Source organism: Chelonoidis abingdonii, chromosome 3 (assembly GCF_003597395.2).
Source record: "Chelonoidis abingdonii isolate Lonesome George chromosome 3, CheloAbing_2.0, whole genome shotgun sequence".
Taxonomy (NCBI): domain Eukaryota; kingdom Metazoa; phylum Chordata; order Testudines; family Testudinidae; genus Chelonoidis; species Chelonoidis abingdonii.
The window spans coordinates 47155766-47173988 of record NC_133771.1 but is presented as its reverse complement, the minus strand read 5'-3'; positions in this window follow the sequence as shown (position 1 = coordinate 47173988).

Sequence of the window (18223 nt, the reverse complement as noted above, 5' to 3'; positions counted from 1 at the left end):
TGTTCTGTGTTTGTACAGCACCTGGCACAATGACTAGGGCTCCTAGGCTCTACAATAATATAAATAAATAATATTAAATGATTAATAATAACACAGAGAACAAAAGGGGAGAGATCAGTGCTCTAACATCTCACAAGATAGGGCTCCGAGTAGTGTGTGGGTGTAGGGCTGGAATGTTTCCTGGAACAGACGGATTATCAGATTTTTGAGGTATGGAGAACTTAACATAATTAGGAGGATGTTCCAAGCCTCTGGAGAAAAGCAGAACAGACAAGTGACTTACAGGGACATAGGAAGCAAACAAGAGAGAAGTTTGGATAGCATGTAAGGCAGTAGAGGAAGAGATGAGAGCACAGTTTGATGAAGAGCTTTAAAAGTGAGCAGGGGAAGCTTAAACTTTCTGAGAAAGAAGCCAGTGAGGAGAAAAAGAACTGGCTTGGCAGGAAAGGAAGGCTGCCTTGATGATAGTGTGCTGAAGAGAAGAGAGACAAGAAGAGAGATTATAGAACATGTACTAAATGGTTCTTGTTTTCAGCAAATCCAGGGAGAGGTTCTTCATGGCTTCTAATATGATACTTGAACTGTACTCTAATTAGCTCTATTTAGTATCCAACTCCAACTCGGGTGCTTAATGCAGATCCTAATGCTTGATAACCCTTCCTGTGTCATTCCCATCAATTCCACCATTAGCACAACAAGTACAGTTTCCTTTACAGTAGCAGCAAGAAATGGAACTCTCTGACTTTCAGTCCTCCTACAGTTTGCATGCCTTATTATTTCAAACAGGCATATTAAGCATCCTAGTGGATCTTCCTTCACAGATGACTCATCTCTGAATTGATTAATTTATCCAGATCAGCAGTGTAGGAATACTCTCTCATTCCTGTGGCTAGAAACTTGGTGAAGGATTCCATAGCATATACCAACATTACAACTCTCTGAATGGGACTTACGGGTTCTTAATCACTGAAGAGCAGCTGGCAGTCTCTTTCAGTCTAAAATATTTATTGTCTTCTAATAATTTGTAGTTTTGGTGGTTCACTCCGAACTCATCTACACGGGGAAATTAACTGGCATAGCTATAGCAGAATAAGCTATCCTAGTGTGGGCACTATATTCCAGAACAAAGTAACTTTTAGCTTTTTCGCTATTGCTCAGCTGGTCAGTTTCCCCACGCAGACAAGCCCCAGGACTGGAGCCCATTCTTTCTGCACAGAATTCAGGTTTTGATCTGCTTTTCTTTTAATGCTGTTGACTTCTTGACTGATTTAATTTCAAAGATTCAGAGCTTTTTTCATTTCTGCCTGTTGACCGAAGCTTTCAAGTGAAGATGGGATTTGCTGTTACCACCTTATACTATTAGTGTCTGAGCTGCTTCATTTCGATAATTTCTTGAGCCTTTCACTTGGACTTGGCTGACTTTTGACTCTTCATTTACCTGATCATTTATTTTCTCCTGTCTGATTTCACTTGTCCTTAGCTGGCTTCAGTCTGGTCCTGCTGGTCTTCGCTTTCATCACTCGCTGTCTTGGTGAGGTTAGCCTCCCTTTGGAGTTTGAGCTATCTTGTCATCTTCATGCTTTCTGGAATCTCAGTCTTAGTTTTACATTAAAACAAATGTGGACCATCTGAGTAAAAGCCAATTTTTTTCTAATCAAGCCTACGTTGTATAGGACCTGCCTGCTTACCAGGGCGTCTGCAGAAAGTTACACAGAAATGATGGGGGTGGAGGGAATATGCTAGGACAAGTGTGGCCTCTGAGAGAGGCTCCTCTCCCTCCTAACTCTAGTCAATTGTATGCAGAAGGAAGAAGGGGCCTTATAACTCTAATCAGCCAGCCTCTAAAACTGTAAGTCCTCAAGGGCATGTTGTGCCTTACCTTGTCTCTCAAGAATATGAAGCCTAGTTCGTTGTAGTGGGAAATTCAAAACAACTTCAGGCATGTTGAACTTGAGTAAAGTGTGTCCCTCAACATGCATGCGGGGAGACGGGGCAAGAAGCCTCTCTTCTTCCCCCCACCCCCTGCAGTGCCTATGTTCAGGGGAGAGCAGGGACAGCTCCCTTCTATTGCCTCCAAGAGCAAAAGCCACCCCAAGGGGGCTTTGCCCAGGTCCCACCCTTCTCCACTGAGAGACACTCTCTCCCAGAGCTGTTTCTAGAGCGGTGCAGCTCTGCACCACCTCCTATCTTGGCCATTCTGTGCTAGAAAGTGACTTCACTCCTCTGAGGTTTTGCTCCCATTTTTTCCCAATGCTTAACCTGTTAAGATGACTAATTTTAACATTAACACATTTATCCAAAGTGTAGCATAATAAAAGGGTGAAAAATCACTCATTTCAGAGTTGTTAACCTGAAATAACTAAGCGCTAGATCAATAACTATGAGATATGCTCATCTTCCCTTCCTCCCTACCATGGGATTCTGTAAGTTACCAAATATCAGTTTCAGGTTTGCATTTTCCGCACTAGGTGGTGCTATCAATTCTTACATTTGCTAAAATGGTTTAACCATAAAGCTGTTCCTTACAGAAATAGAAATAAATATTCTAATTTATGACAATGGATTTAATCTGATTTCATCAGAGTATCTATTAAAAATCAACTCACTAGTAAATACAGGGCAAACTTCAAAAGTCTCCAGTGATTTTGCATGTTTTCATTTTTGGGGTTTTAAACTTGAGATGCTTTTTAAAGGGCTTGATTTTTAGAAAATGCTGAGCCACACACTCTCAGAAAATCAAACCCCATAAAGGTGTCTCAAGCTGGGTACCCAAAAATTGAGGCATGCAAAATCACTGCTCTCTCTTGATAACCTTGACCTAAAGTTTAGCTTTTATTTTACAAAGACAATGGGCCAAACCCTAAGGCCCTCTGACAGCTTTGCCTAGTTTCAGTTGGAGTTTTGCCAGAATAATAATGGAATAAGGACTTTAAAATATTGCCCAACAAAAGCTAGGAAATAGGGCTGCTGGTCAAAAATGTTCTATTCAAACTGTTTTTCAATGGAAAATTAGTTTATTGACTAAACACAATTTTTTGCAACAAGCATCTTCTTTCCTTGGAAAATTTTGACTTTTTGTTGAAAACCAAACATCTCAAAATGGAAACATTTCTATTCAGAAATGCAGCCATATTTCCTCATAATAGTTATAATTCAGGTGCCTCATGCTTCCATTCTGCTCTGGGGCAGGGGTCCCCAGCTGGGCTACAATCTCCCATGATGCACTTTAGTGGCTCAACAAGAGGTGAGACTATGGTTCATCATGGGACATCATGGACTACACAGCTGAACAACACCTCAGCAACAGCTCCCATTGAGGCACCATAATGGCATTTTCTAACTTATTTTTTAATTATTTTCAACTGAAATTTTTCAGTTTTTAGTTTGTTTTTCAAAATCAAAAGTTGAGACTGTCTGTAGAGAATTTGAATTATATATATTTCCATTTGTATCAAAATTATCTGTAGGATAAAACCTATTTTCTGACTAGCTCCACTAGAAAATAACTGGAAAAGAGAGAGAGAGATCTGAGTTTATTCTGAAAAGTTCTTTTATGTAATCTGCTTTCGACCTTGCATTTTAATAACTTATTGCAAATATTACTTTATAATTTGTTGAAAAGCCAGTGTGTCAAATCCTTAATGGACACAGAGTCTTAAGTATCAGGAAATACTGCTTGATGTTTACCACACTAGAGTAATCACCTACAAAGCAAACCTTTGTCTTGGAGGCTGATGAAAGATCAAATTACGTTAGTGCAGCAATGTTCTATCAAAATAATGATAACAAATGTACTTGATTGGCTCAGAAGTGTTCTTCAATTGCAGAACTGCAATAACATTTCTGGCTGTTGAAGTGCAAGTTAATAATGAGGGAAAGGTTATACGTTAATCATTCATGGTACAATGTGAAGAAATCAAGTCATACAGAGCCTGAACACATTCTAAAAATAACATAATCCTGTTAGAAAATGAAGAGATCTGCGAGATGCAGACTTAGAGGACCCTCTGGCTTGACTCTTTTGTTCTTTGAAACTGAAAATCCCAGATCAAATCATGTCTTGGCCTTTTACAGAGGGTCACATAATAGCAAAAGAACTAATTATGTAAAAGCAATGTTCCAAGCTTACCTTTTAATGAAGTGAGGTCTGTTTCACAAGCCACTGAAGTCAATGGGAGTCTTTCCAGCATCTCCACTGGACTTTGGCTCAAGCCCTGTAAAAGCATCATTATGATAAATTTGCCTAGAATTATATAGAAAGTGGTTTCACAACACTTAAAATGGCTGAAGTCCTTAAATTTTTTCCTGTGAATTCTAGAAACATGTTCATCTTTTAGTAGACAATGTAACACGGTTACTGTGCTAGATGGGTAAGTATCGCTGTTTGCGGACATGTTTCCAGACAGCTCTCAAACTGGTATGGCTCCTTCCTATTTTGGAACAAATCATGGCCCAAAAAGTCATTTTGAAAGGAGGATCAGGGAGGCTCAGTTGCCCAGCAGTGTCATGTTTTAGCCACAGCAGTGCTGGCAGGTGAGCTGGGCTCTGGCTCTCTCTTAGCAGTCACCTGGAAGGTTAGTTGTGTGTGAGGTCCAACCATAACTTCCAATATTTTAATGTTTTTCCAGGGCCACTTCTCCCACAAACAGAGGGCAGCAGGAGGGATCGAGGGGGAGAGGAAGGGTGCACAGAAGGACCGTGTGTTCTTGTGGAGCTAAAGCATAGCCCTGCTCCATTCCTACTGATTCTCGCCCTCTCTCCCACCAGTGCCAAGCTTTGGAGGAGATGAACTATGCTACAGATAAGCCTCCAGATACTGAGTAACAGGCCTGTTGTCTCCCCCTAGTACTATCACTTTAAGGAAGCATGTGAACTTTCAGATATAGTCATATTATGGAACTAATCTCCATCTTTTAACCCCATTTTACTTAGTTCTTTTACTGCCATTTTAAAACCAGAAATCAAATCCAGCATGGGTGCTCATGTCCAACAGAACAAACCCTAGCCCATCCCCAAAATCTTTCAGATGCTGCCTCTCCTCTCTTGCCTTCTGGCCATCTTTAGTCTGTTAGTCTCCCAGTTCTAGCTCCTTAATGGCTCCACTCCGATTCCTTAGGCAGCTGTCCTACATCTTCAGAACTCTGTTGAGCTGTTCTATCACTCTTCTAGTAGTTGGCTTACTAGGAATGTCCTGGTAGATTTAGTGGCTTCCCCAAGGTACCATGATTCCTGAAAGTAGTAAGTAAAAAACATGGATGATGCCTTCTCAGTCCATCTGCTACTGCGACACTGTAGCAATCCCATCTGCTCCTATGATGACTGATCTATTTAGGGTCTCTGAAGTGGGTATGTTGTCCCAGTTTTCAGCCCCTGTCCCAGCCAGTTTTACAAAAATCAGAGCTTCATCCAGGTTTTTGCAAACCCCCATAGATGCTGGCTTCCTGAAGCAGTTGCCAGCCAGCTGAGTTGGTAAAGCTGACAGCAAGTTGACTAAGCTTATGCATATCAAAGACCTGCCAATCCCATGTCGCTACCCTTTCTTCCCCCGCCCCCTCAATGAACTCTTCTTCTCCTTTTCTTGCACAAGACCTAAAGCCAGCCTTCCCCTCTGCATACAATCAGGTCCATGTAGAGTCAAGTCTGACTCTGAATAGTACAGTGATATGCAGGCAGCTCTGTTCTACCAGTACCATGTGCAGGTGGCTACTGTCCCAGACTGGCCAGCTTCCATGCCTCCTTATCTTCCCTGTGCCAGAGATCAGCACTGCAATGGAGCAGTGCTCAGAGGGTAAATGGGAGCCTGATTCTGGGCTGGGAGGAAGGGGAGAGACAGGCCCGAGAGTGAACACAAGAGAGAAGTAAATGAACATCACCTTTAAACAGTTTGAAATGTAGACCTTGTAAGGAGTGTTTCATGTTACAGCCAAGAGATCAAGGTGTAACAGTACAATATTTGTCTTGCTCCAATCTTGAGCTGAACAACTAATCAAAGAGCAAAGGCTGGCATAAAATGGCTCCTGCTCTCAATTTTTAGTGCTTCAGATGCAGTCTCTACTCCAGAAAGGATTGTTCACTCCCTGCTCTATTCTCAGACCCAGGCCTTCTAGCCTTGATTACAGGCTGTCTGAACACAGTCCACATGGCTTAAGTTACAATATTCAAGTGGTTTAAGACTTGATTTTATTTTGCTGAGCCTTGCTGGTGTTCCCCAACTTTTTCTGATTTCCATTATTTTAGGCTGCCCATTCTTCCCCTTGGCTGCAGAACAGCTGTAACTTTGCTCAAGAGCTGAACAGTGATGCAATCAAAATGATTTGACTGCTGCAGCACATGCTGCTGCTTTTGGCTTTGCCTTCTCAAAGATCTGCATGCTTCTCTGGGGTGATGGTCATGTCCTCTAGATGCTTCCTTGGCTCCACCAGTCAGACTCCCAGGTTCCTCTGTACCTTGTTACTGCGTACTCATTACTATAACAACATTCCTGCATGGTTCTCTTCTTTAAGTGTGAGCCACAGGATACATGAATTCCAAGCTCTATACATGTTTTTTTCATTTTAGTTGATACATTTATTTTCAAACAGGCTACTCTTTACTTTAAAAGCCCTTCACAATCCAGCCTGCTGTACCTATCCCGCCTGATACCTTATCATAAGATCAACTCCCACCGTGTCTGCTAATGATGTCAGCTTGGATCAGCCAGTTCTCTGCATCTTTGAGTGTTTCCACGCTTTTTCATGTCCCTCCCCTTACAAGCTCCCAGTTAAAATCCATAAAACCATTGTCGTGTCTTCAAGACCCTCTTCACAGCTCACCTGAGCCATAATAGCTACAGAAAACTGCAACCTGATAATGGTAAAGATCGGTGTGGTCTGTGCTACTGACTCATTAAGCATTATAATTTTTGCTACCCATCACTCTTGCCTTCACCCCAGCAAAGTTGATTGTCTCATCTCCCAGTATATCTTGTCTTTGAGACTGCTAGCTCTTTGGTGCAGAGATTGTTAATTATTATATGTTTGTTCAGCACCTAGCACAATCCAGCCCAACCTGGTTGAGGACTCCAGGTGCTATCAAAATATAAACATTTACTAATAAGCAATACATTACATCCGTGTGTACTCCGTCCCACAGTGTTCAGTTCAAACAGTGAGCTCAACTTTAAAATACAAAGCAAGTCATTAAGATGAAATCATAAACAAAACAGAAAACTAATGCTTGTGTACAGTGCTTCTAGGAAGTCTGGAGGAGCTGTAGCATAATGTAGAAAAAACATTATAGTGGTTTAGCAGGTAATGATTTGGGGTTTGTTTCACATGTAAGATGGCTCTGCTTCCTTATCAAGGGAGGCAAGACCATGTGAACTCTTGCCTTGAAGGATGCATGGGTCTGCTTGGCTCATGGGGATCTTTTTGTCTACGTCTTGGGGATTCTGCAGAGTTAGGTGAGTAGTTTCCTTTGTGATCCAGTGGTTTTGCTGCTATTCATTGAATAATAAATATGCCAGTCTAATTATATGATTCTCTCTAAACTAACAAGTATTTAAAGGTGCTTGACTTCAAATGCCTGCAACTTCTGTGTTGAGTTGAATGCAACTTCTTTTCTGCCCCGGGATGCATCATACTTCTGTTCTGTCAGAGGCCATAAAAAAGGCTGCTAATTTGTTTGGTTTTTGTCTTCTAATGACAAGGCCCTAATCCCTATGAGAAGGGACTGAGTGAATGGATCTGTGGTGTTGTTCTGTCTGGAACGCTGTATGATGTACAAATCTGTTTAACAGATAATCAACTATAAGAGAATCTTCCACTGTTGTCCGCAGTGTTGTTGTAGCTGTGTTGGTCCCAGGATATTAGAGAGACAAGGTGGGTGAGATAATACCTTTTATTGGACCAACTTCTGGTCATGAGAGAGAGCTTGATTGCCTTGTCTCTATTAGGAAATCAAAAGAAAAGAAAACATTGTTGCATGGCAGGGCAGAAAGATGTTAATGAAGGTCAGGATTAAAAGGACAAACTCAAAAAAATCAAACACAAAGACAAGAGAAATTTCATAACAAATCATCTAGAGTGATGAAAATATCTTAAGGAATGGTTAAAATAAACCAAATCGACTGAAAGAACAGCTAAAGGCTTGGGTTGTGAGTAAAGTTAGAGATGCAGCATGGTCCAGTGGATAGGGCCTAGTGTGGGATGCAGGATATCTGAGTTCTCTTCCTGGTTTTGCAGCTGACCTTGTCTCAGGCAACCACCTTCATCCATCTGTGTCTAGTTTCCTTCCCACCCTTTGTCTGCCTTGGGACTTTAAAAAGGGCTCAGTTTGGTATGTTGCCGTTGAGGCCAATAGTAGAATGTACAACCTAGCTGAAGAGTGTGTGTTTTCTCAGTAAAGGTGTTAGTGAGAGCCTTAAAACCACATTGGTTTATGAGACTCTGGTCTGAATTTTTTCATCTTGTAACCACACAAGTTTCCACATACCAGGGCACTGAAGAAAAATACCACAGCACTGAAATAAAAAGAGACGCTTCCCCCACAATATCTACAGCAGAACTGGAAAAACATGAATCTGTTTCAGTGCTCACGCAAGAACCCCACACACACGTGCACAGATACTTTGTTTGGAGACATGCTAACAGGTGCAATTCTGCAGAGCAAAGGCAGTTAGGTGATTTGATCGTTTTTCTCTCTCAATTTTCATGGTAATTTTTTCACCTCATAAGTTGCGCTAAATATGGAGGCACATAAACTAACCTAAGGTCCAGTAAAACTATGGTTGGTCAAACAGTCTGTCCTGTTTGACCAACCATCATGGGTCTTCTGTCAACTCTGTACATAGGAATCAGTGCCTCTTTTTCCTCATCCTGGTGTGAAATTGCATGTACTGGTGGAAAGCTAAGTTGAAGTAGTGTTCCCTGACTTTAGGTGCTGTGTTGGCATGTCTGCATTTTGATATCGCCTACGAGCTTTGAAAACGGTAACACGCTACTTTCTGTATTGCTACTGTGAAAACTGGTGATCATCCTCAAAGGCAGACTGGTCTCTCTCCAGCGTATAAACAGTTACAAGGCTCCAGCTCATATGCTGTTGTAGAGCTAGGACCAATTAAAGAAAGAAAAGATGGTAGCTAGCTAAGACCCTTACAGGCTGTGTTTAGCCAAAGTGGGTAAAAGGTCAGTAGGAAGTCATTTGTACTTGTGAACCCCATCCTGTAAAATTGTAAGGACAACAAACATAAAATGAAGTCAAAGGAATTGTGTGAACTGAGTTTGTTTAGGATAGATAGTGATTGTTCATCGTTCACCCCTCTGAGCTTACCATATCCTGCTTGCACATGAATGAAGCAAACATCAGTGAGACCAACGTTTTCCTTATTCTTTGCCCTCATATGTTTGTCCTGTTTGTCTAAACAGCAGAATTACTCTTAACAAGAAATGTTGATCCAAAATCCAACGGTGGATTGATTCTTTCCTCCTAGAAAGCCTTTTGGTTCCAGCCAGAGACTTTTTAATAATATCTTTCCTTTTGAAGCACTTTGCTAAATGCATTTCTCAGAACAAATAACCATTTAACTGCTGAATTACAAGTAATGTTTCTGCTTAGCTTTTCTTGTCATGTGATTAATAAGTGTTAGAAGATGTTTATGGTGTGGTTGCTATGGTAATATCTGACCAGAGTCCTTTTACACAAACTCTAAACCCACAAAGTTTTACAGTTTTTTAAAAAATTGTTCCAATAACATCTAATGCCTCAGTCCCTCTTTTACAACAGCACTGCTCATCCATGTACTACTTGCTAGCTTCTTCATCAGAGAACTAGCCCCCAACCGACACTTTTCTCACGTTTCTTAAGAAAAGTTGTAGGATCAGTTCTAAATCTTAGTGGACAATATTCCCTCTCCTGTTCACTTACACATGCTTTGTCATTCTGTGAAACATCTGTTGGAGATCACCTAAGTAATTTAGCTGGTTAACGAGAGAACACATACTTGAACTGACGTGTCAAAAATATGCACAGCTGCATCTGCACTATAAACCATTTTCTTTATGCAGGGCGAGTCCACTGAGAGAATTTATAAGAGAATCTCGAGCCTACATCTATCTTAAATCTAGGCATTTATATAACCTCTTGTCAATTTAGCAGTTGCATTCCTAAGTGGGAAGATCCCTAAAAGCAAAAGGGTAAACTGCTGGTCAGAATGGAGACCAGCACACCCAGATTCAAATGACTAAACAATATTCAATTACTGGTGAGCACAGAATGGGCCACTTTGTGGGGGAGGTGGGACTAGGGATGGGATGGGGGTTGTTCCTGACTAAAATTAGGACAGCATGCTTATACAGGAGCCAGAGAAAATGCTCCTAGCTGAAGGCACAGGGACACAGCTGTGTTTTAGCTGGACTTCTGAATGTGGAATTACCTGTTTGTATCTTTCCAGATGTATTTAACCTCTTCGTGAAAGGTGAACAGGAACCTGTGTATGTACTATGAAAAAAAAATAGACTACCAAAGTACATTTCAACTCTCTATGCCATTCATTTCTCGCCCAATGAGGTAACTTCTGTCTCAGAAGCTCGGATAATATTTTAACATCCTGGTTTCTGTGATTTTTTTTTAAGTACATTTTAAGATTTTGTACAAAAAGTCAATTTTTGACACAGAAAACAAACACAAGCACATAATTTCAATCATCAAAATATTTTCATTTGATAGAAACCAACTCAAATGGTGTTAAATAAAGAAGAAAACAGGAAACAACAGCTCAGATAAAAACTTTAAAAACTATGATTCTCATTCTGCAGTGTGATCCATGTGGTATCGTAGCCTTACCAATCGATGTGCCTACTTGAACGTCCTGCAAAACACAGGCAGTACAATTTCACCAAATGATACCTGCATCTAGCCTAGTAACTGGTTGCACTGAAGGATAACTTAGAAAAAACCATTAACTTCAACATCAAAACTCCAAGTGACGGAGAATTTATCACATTCTTTGGCAACCTGTTCAGTGATTATTACCCTCTCTGTGGCTTCATTTGGGACTCTATTTGCATGATGGATCTACCCACACAGACTACATTGCAGGATCAAGGCCTAAATATATCCCTCTAATAGCAGGAGAAAGAAGGAGTTAAATCAGAGAAAAATAACATGAAAGCCAAAAATCTTAGGCATGATCAATAGGACATGTGGCAAATTGAAAATGTGAAAGATTTCATATAATTATTTAAATATCAATAACAGATAAGGGATGAAATCCAGGCCCCATTGAAGTCATAGAGTTTAAGGCCAGAAGGGCCCACCAGATCTTCTAGTCTGACCCCAGTATATCACAAGCCACCAACACCTGCACACGAAACCTGACAACCAAAATTAGACCAAAGAATTACAAGCCCAGAGAAGACTAGATTATTAAGTGCCACAGATAAAGAAAGGGAAGGATTGAGTGAGAATTACCCAATTAATCCCAGCAAGTGACCCACAATCTATACTACAAAGGAAAGTGGAAGAAAACAATGTCACTAACAATCTGACCGGAGGAGAAATTCCATCCTGACCCCACATATGGCGCTCAGTTAGACCCTCAGCACATGAGAAAGAATCAGCCAGCCAAGTACCTGAGAGAGAAAAACTAGTCGGTGACACTTCAGAGCCCTGGCCCCCCATCCAGAGTCCCATCTCCAGCCATTGACTTCAATGGGGCCAGGCTTTAACTTGTGGCCTCCATTACCTTAGCATGTGAAGGCCTCAGACTAATTAAAAGTGAACATAAAATAAAAAAGAACAAAAAAACTGAACTCTGAAATGACCTTTATAGGGTGACTTGAGAGTCAAAGGAACAGAAAAGGACAATGTAGCCAGAGTCATTGCAAATTGTTCCATCACTACACCCTGATTCGCCACTTCCACATGAGCAACTTTACACGTGTGAATAGGCTCTCTGAGTTCAATGGGCTAACCTGCACATTTATGTCTTATCAGGGCCTTAACTGGTGTTTTTTTAATTTCGCTGCCATCTCAGTCAGAACCCTCATGTTAATTCCATCACAGTGGCTTGAATTTCAGCAAAGAACAAGTGATGGGGATGAATGGCTGAGGCATTATTTTGATCAGTAACATTATGTGAAAAACACTGGGTGGCATTTTCACTGAGAAATATACTCCAGACACAGATTTTTTTAGATACACTGACTCAGAACACTCCCCTGCTACCTATACCACCAGCCGGCTACAGAAAGCTATTTATCTGGCGCCATCTACTGTGCCAACAAAGCATTAAAGCAACCAGAGACCACATATAAGTCACATGGGCACAGTCAGCTACACCTATAGTTAGTGGTATAATTTAATTTTATTATTAATCAAAGTAAGACTTTTTGCATAAATACAGTCAGTTGGTTCATTTTAAAGTAATTAGGCTAAGATCACTAGTTTTATAATCTCACTAATGTCATCAGGGTGCATATGGCACATTATATTTTCTTCAAAAGAGTTAAATGACTCTGTTTAAAGTTTTGGCTCTCTGTCTTGTGCCTTATTTTCAAGGTGTGTGTTGTATGTTTACAACTATACATGCTGATTTTGTCTGTTGTTACACACATCCCATAAAGTGCTGCCTCTTCAACATTCACATGCTTACTATATTATCCTGGTTTAGACCAAGGTCTTATCTCCAGCACACGGTTCAAGTAGGTGAGCTCTGCACAGAGAATCCACAGACATCTGAAGAGGATGTTTTGTGGTTCTGACAATCTTTTGTTGTCTGTTTTCTAGTTAGCCTGCAGAAAAGACATAGCCAATAACTCAAATGAGATTTTCTTAGGAAATCCTATTTAGCTTGATTTAGGGAGGTCTCTCCCATAAGTCATTAGTCAGAAGCCTCACAACTAATCCCATCTATTGGGCTCAGGGGTGGGGTTGCGGATGAGGGGTTCAGGGTGTGGGAGGAGGCTCTGGGCTGGGGCAGATCATTGGGGTGCAGGGGGGATGAGGGCTTGGGGCTGGGGGTGCAGGCTCTGGGGTACAGGAGGGGGTTCTGGGTTTAGGGGGGCTCATGGCTGCGGGTTGGGGTGCTATTAACGGCCTGGTTGGCGGTGCTGACCAGAGCCACCAGGGTCCCTTTTTGACTGGGTGTTTCAGTCGAAAACCGGACACCTGGTCACCCTATGATGGATGAGGGCTCTGGCTACATTAAAGATAGCTGGCTTTTTGGACTGCATGGGCTTGTTGTCCTCCTTTAGATATCCCTGACATTATGCTGGTGTCAGACTTGTGGGCTGCTGATGAAATGAACCAATGCCAGCAAACAGAACCTGGGTATGCTGAGCAGCTGTTACAGCTACAACCAGGAAGAGTCTTGGAGCAGACCGGGTCACAGGCAGTAAATAGAAGGAGGCAGAGACTGGAAGACTGAAAGAGGTGGACAAAGAAACTTCAGGGATCACCAACCAAGAGAGACCCAGTGAACAATAGGAATAGGACTGCATCCTGCTGGCACACCAGATGAGGCAGTGGGGAAGAGCAGAGGCCCTTGATGATGTACAAAGCACCCGGATTTGATGACAAGGTGAGTGAGGAAACATACCTAACTCTGTCTGAAATCACAAGGAAGCTGAACTGCTGGTCAGAGGGGGAGATGGGCATATTTGCCCACAAGTCTGACTGGGGAAGCCCCGTCCATTTTTATCAGTCGGGGTACAGGAGTATTCCAGTTAACCAGGCCAAGTGTGAGGCCTTGCTGTCTGCTTCAAGGCGGAGAAGCAGACAGAGGGGGCTCACTTTCTGTTCTAGGTACCAAGGAGAGAGACAGTGAGATGCTTTCTGTTTGCCCTGGTGAGCTGCATCTGGTGATGTGGGTGACTTATCCAAATGTTTTAGCAGAGAGTGCTGGAGCAGCTTCTGCATGGGCTGGACTATTCAAATCTGAGAGTGCGGTGACACTGAGGGGACCCAAATCCCTGAAGGAGGGCTGGATATAGAGGCCCTATATTGGGCATACAGATGATAAGACTGTCAAACTGTCTGGTGAGTGAGGACTGGTTGGTGAGCCTGGACCTGTGGAAGAAGCCAGAGGATTACTGGCATAGCAATGCAAGTGTATGAACCTGAGGTCTGCAAATGCAGGTGTAGTCCCAGGCTGGCCACTAGATTCCCAGCAGATTGGAAAGCCCAAACTCAGAGAACTGGAAGGCAAGAAGGAAGGTAGGAAGAAAATCTAAGGGGAAAAAAGATGTTCAGGAGGCCTGGTAGTTTGCTTGAAGAGACAATATTAAAGGCACAATAGCAAACTATCCTGAAGCAAAGGAAAGAATAGTAAGAGCCCATTATGGCTTCATCAGAAGCTCTTTAATGAAATTCAAAAAGAAATCTTACAAAATCATAGAATTTAAGTCAAATATTAGGAAAATCTTTCTAAGTATAAGGATAGTTAAGTACTGGGATGGGTTACCAAAGGAGGTTTATAGAATCCTCATCATTAGAAGTTTCTAAGAACAGATTAGATAAACATCTGCCAAGGACAGTCTAGATATACTTGTTCCTGCCTCAGAGTGGGTGGATGGATGGATGGACTAGATGATCTCTCAAGGTCCCTTCCAGCTCTACATTTCTATGATTCACACAGGTGGTGGTGGATTCACACGAGGGTGGTATCCAGAACCCGACTACAGGGTGGATCAGTTGTAACTACAAGGCTGGATCAGTTCCCAGGAGAGTAGCAGAGATGAGTATCCGGGAGTTTGGACCATTTTGCTTGGAAATGCTCCCCAAAAATGGAGAAGGAAACTCAAGAAGGGAGGTACTCTGGACAAGCCATAGGGAGACTAAGCAGAGCCAGGAATAAGGGGCAATACTCAGAGACCTGGAATAGTCTCAATGGATGGGCTGTGTTTTCCCTGACTCTAGTGGCCCCCTGTATGTAGGATGCTGCATTGCATGTGGCCAAAACACAAGGATGTCCCCCAACTGCAGGGATTCATGGGACTTGCCTCCTATACTTGATGTTTGTATGGGGGTTTGCTGACACAGCTTCTCCACTGGTTAGTCTAACAGAGAAGAGATCTGTATTCAGTTGGGTAGCCAAACACAGCCAGGCAGTCCAGGAGATGAAGAATGCTTTGACCTCTGCATCAGTGTGGCATACTCCCTGCCAGGATGACCAGTTGTGCTGGATAGTGATACCAGCAAGACTGGAATAGGAGGGGTGCTTTCCAAATGCAGAGTGGACTATATCCTAATATAATCAAAACCCTCAAGACACTGGAATGGAACTACCCTTGATCCACAGGGAGTTCTTGGCAGTTATCGGAACTCTTGAGCGATTCCACTTGCACCTATACATACTAACCATGCTTCCCTGGTAGGTGTTGAGCTTCAGGCAACCTGAAGGACAAATGGCACGTTGGCTGGGGAAACAGCAAATGGTGTCATTTCAAAGCATAGCATTGACTCAGGGCCCAGCATGGGAATGTGGATATCCCATTTCACCATTCATGCTAGGAAGTCAAATGGCAGCACTCGCTCCACCAGAAGCAGAAGGAAGAGATCCAGGGGGCTGCAGTTCTCAGAAAGAAGCTGAGGAGCTACTTGGGGGTGAACAGCAGAACATCTGGCACAGAGGCAGGCTGAGGATGAGGATATAGCACCCCTTTTACATTGGAAACAGGCAGGGCAGAGCCTTCGTGAGAGCAGACAGCACCATGTACTGCAATGGGTTAGTGAAGGCTTTCTGGACTCTGTGGAACCACTTGGAGTTGCAGGAGGGTGTGTTCTACAGAAAGTGGTCCACCCCACTGTGGGATTAAATGGCACAGCATTGTCAGCTGATTGTACCAAAGACTCCACCACCAGAGGTTCTGAAGTTGACATGTGATTTGCTGACAGCAGGTCCCTTTGGGATTACAAAGACCCTATGTCAGAGACAGCAGAGATTCTACTGGGCCAGATGCTAGAGAGATGTGGCTAGTTGAGGTTGGAGTTGTGATGAATGCATGGCACAAAGGGGACCCTCTGGGAAGTCCAGAGCACCAATGCACCAGTACAATGTAGGGGCCACTGACAGGCTGATATCCCCTGCATGAGACTGAAAGGGGAAATCAACTAATCCTAATCGCCCCAGACAACTTCTCCAAGTTGCTGAGGATCAGATGAATGACTTATTCTCATGATTTGGTGTCCCTCCAGAGCTGCAGTGACCAATTAAGATTCAAATTTTACAGAAGATCCACTGACTACTGTGGAGTAGGTCCGGCTCCAGGCACCAGCGCAGGAAGCAGGTGCTTGGGGCAGCCAATGGGAAAGAGCGGATTGTCCAGATCTTCGGTGGCAATTCGGCAGCGGGTCCCTCGGTCGCTCTCGGAGGGAAAGACCCACCGCTGAATTGCTGCCAAGGAATGCAGCAGCGCAGCTTTTTTTTTTCCCCTTCGTCGCTTGGGGAAGCAAAAAGCCTGAGCCGGCCCTGCTGTGGAGCCAGGAAACACAGCATAGAATTGCATCCTTAAAGAGAAGAGATGGTGGGGCAGCATAACTGCACTCTGGTGGCACAGCTGTTTTGTAGAGCAACAGAAATGGGACTGAGACACATTAGCTCCCACCCTTTTTTTTTTTTTTTTTACAGATGGCCTGCTAGACAGCTGTGTATCAAACCAGTGAGTGTATTCCTGATGCCATCATGTTTGGAAAGGAGCTAGGGATACTTCTTAGGGAGAACAAGACAGGATTTGAACCCAACTATATTCAATAGCTGGAGGACTGAATGGGCCTGATTCATTGTTTTGACTCCAGGAGGTGTCAAAGTGCTAGAAATGGCAGTAAGATGTATAGATAAGGGAAATACACCTTACCCCTGGGGACAAGGTATGTGTGTACTCTCCACAGAGAATGAGGCATAGGTGTCCAAAGTTAACCAGTGCCTGGGAAAGCCCTTGCACTGTCTTAGACAGATTGTCAGATATGGTGAATTGGGTGTAGAAGAGTGATTTTTACACCAGGACCTGCCAGCACTATGTTGACCCAACAAGGATCATGAGATCTGCAATGGGTCCCCAAAAGAAGACAACACTAAGGAAGAGGGGACTGGACCTATCCAAAATCATCAGGTCTCTGCAGTAACCAATATCGTCCCTGATATCATATTGCCAATTTTCTCAATAAGTGGACACCCTGTCCCTCAGGCCAACCCCTAGGGATTTACAGGCCGCCCAAGGCTTGACCGTGTTGTGTGGATACTTATGGATGTGTGGATACCCGCCTATCCCGTGTTGTGTGGATACCCGCCTATCCACAGACATGGAACTAATGCTTCTGTTGTGGGAGGGCAGCACACCAAACTCAGAGGTGAATATGTGTGAGGGGACAGTGTAACAGGTTTCCTCTCTGCCATCAGCTGTGTGTGATTTGAGAGAGAAACATAGAAATGAAGGAGCCCTGAGAAGTCACCAAGTCCATGCTGAGTCAGGTGTTTGTTCAACCAGTTCTTAAAACCTCCAGTGACAGGGATTCCACAACCTTCCTTGGAATCCTGTTCCAGAGGATTGTGTTTTCCAATATCTAACTAAATCTCCCTTGTTGCTGATTAAGCCAATTACTTCTTGTCCTACATTCAATGGACATAGAGAATAATCGCTGTTCTCTTTCTAACAGACCTCAATATATTTGAAGACTTAACAGGTGCTCCCTCAGACTTCTTTTCTTTTCTCAAGAATAAACCTGCCCATTTTTTTTGAACCTTGTCTCATAGGTCATGTTTTCTAAACCTTTTATCATTTTTGTTGTTCTCCTCTGGACTCTTTCCCATTTGTCCACATCTTTCCTAAAGTGTTAGATACCATACTCCAGCTGAGGCCTTACCTATGGCTAGCAGAGCAGGACAATTATCTCCTGCGGGTTATATACAACACTCCTGCTAATACCACCGAGAATGATATTAGTCTTTTTTGCAATTGCATCAAGTTGTTGGCTCATATTCAACTTGTGAGCCACTAAAACCCTCAGATCCTTTTCAGCAATATTATCTCTTAGGCAGTTATTCCCCATTTTGTAGCTGGGCATTTGATTTTTTTCGTTCCTAAGTGTAGTACTTTGCACTTTTCTTTATCAAATTTCATCTTCTTGATTTTCACGCCAATTCTTTAGTTTGTCAAGGTCCTTTTGAATTCCAGTCCTGTCCTCCAAAGTGCTTACAACCCCCTCCCAGCTTGGTGTTACAAGCATACTCGCCACTCCATTATCCAAG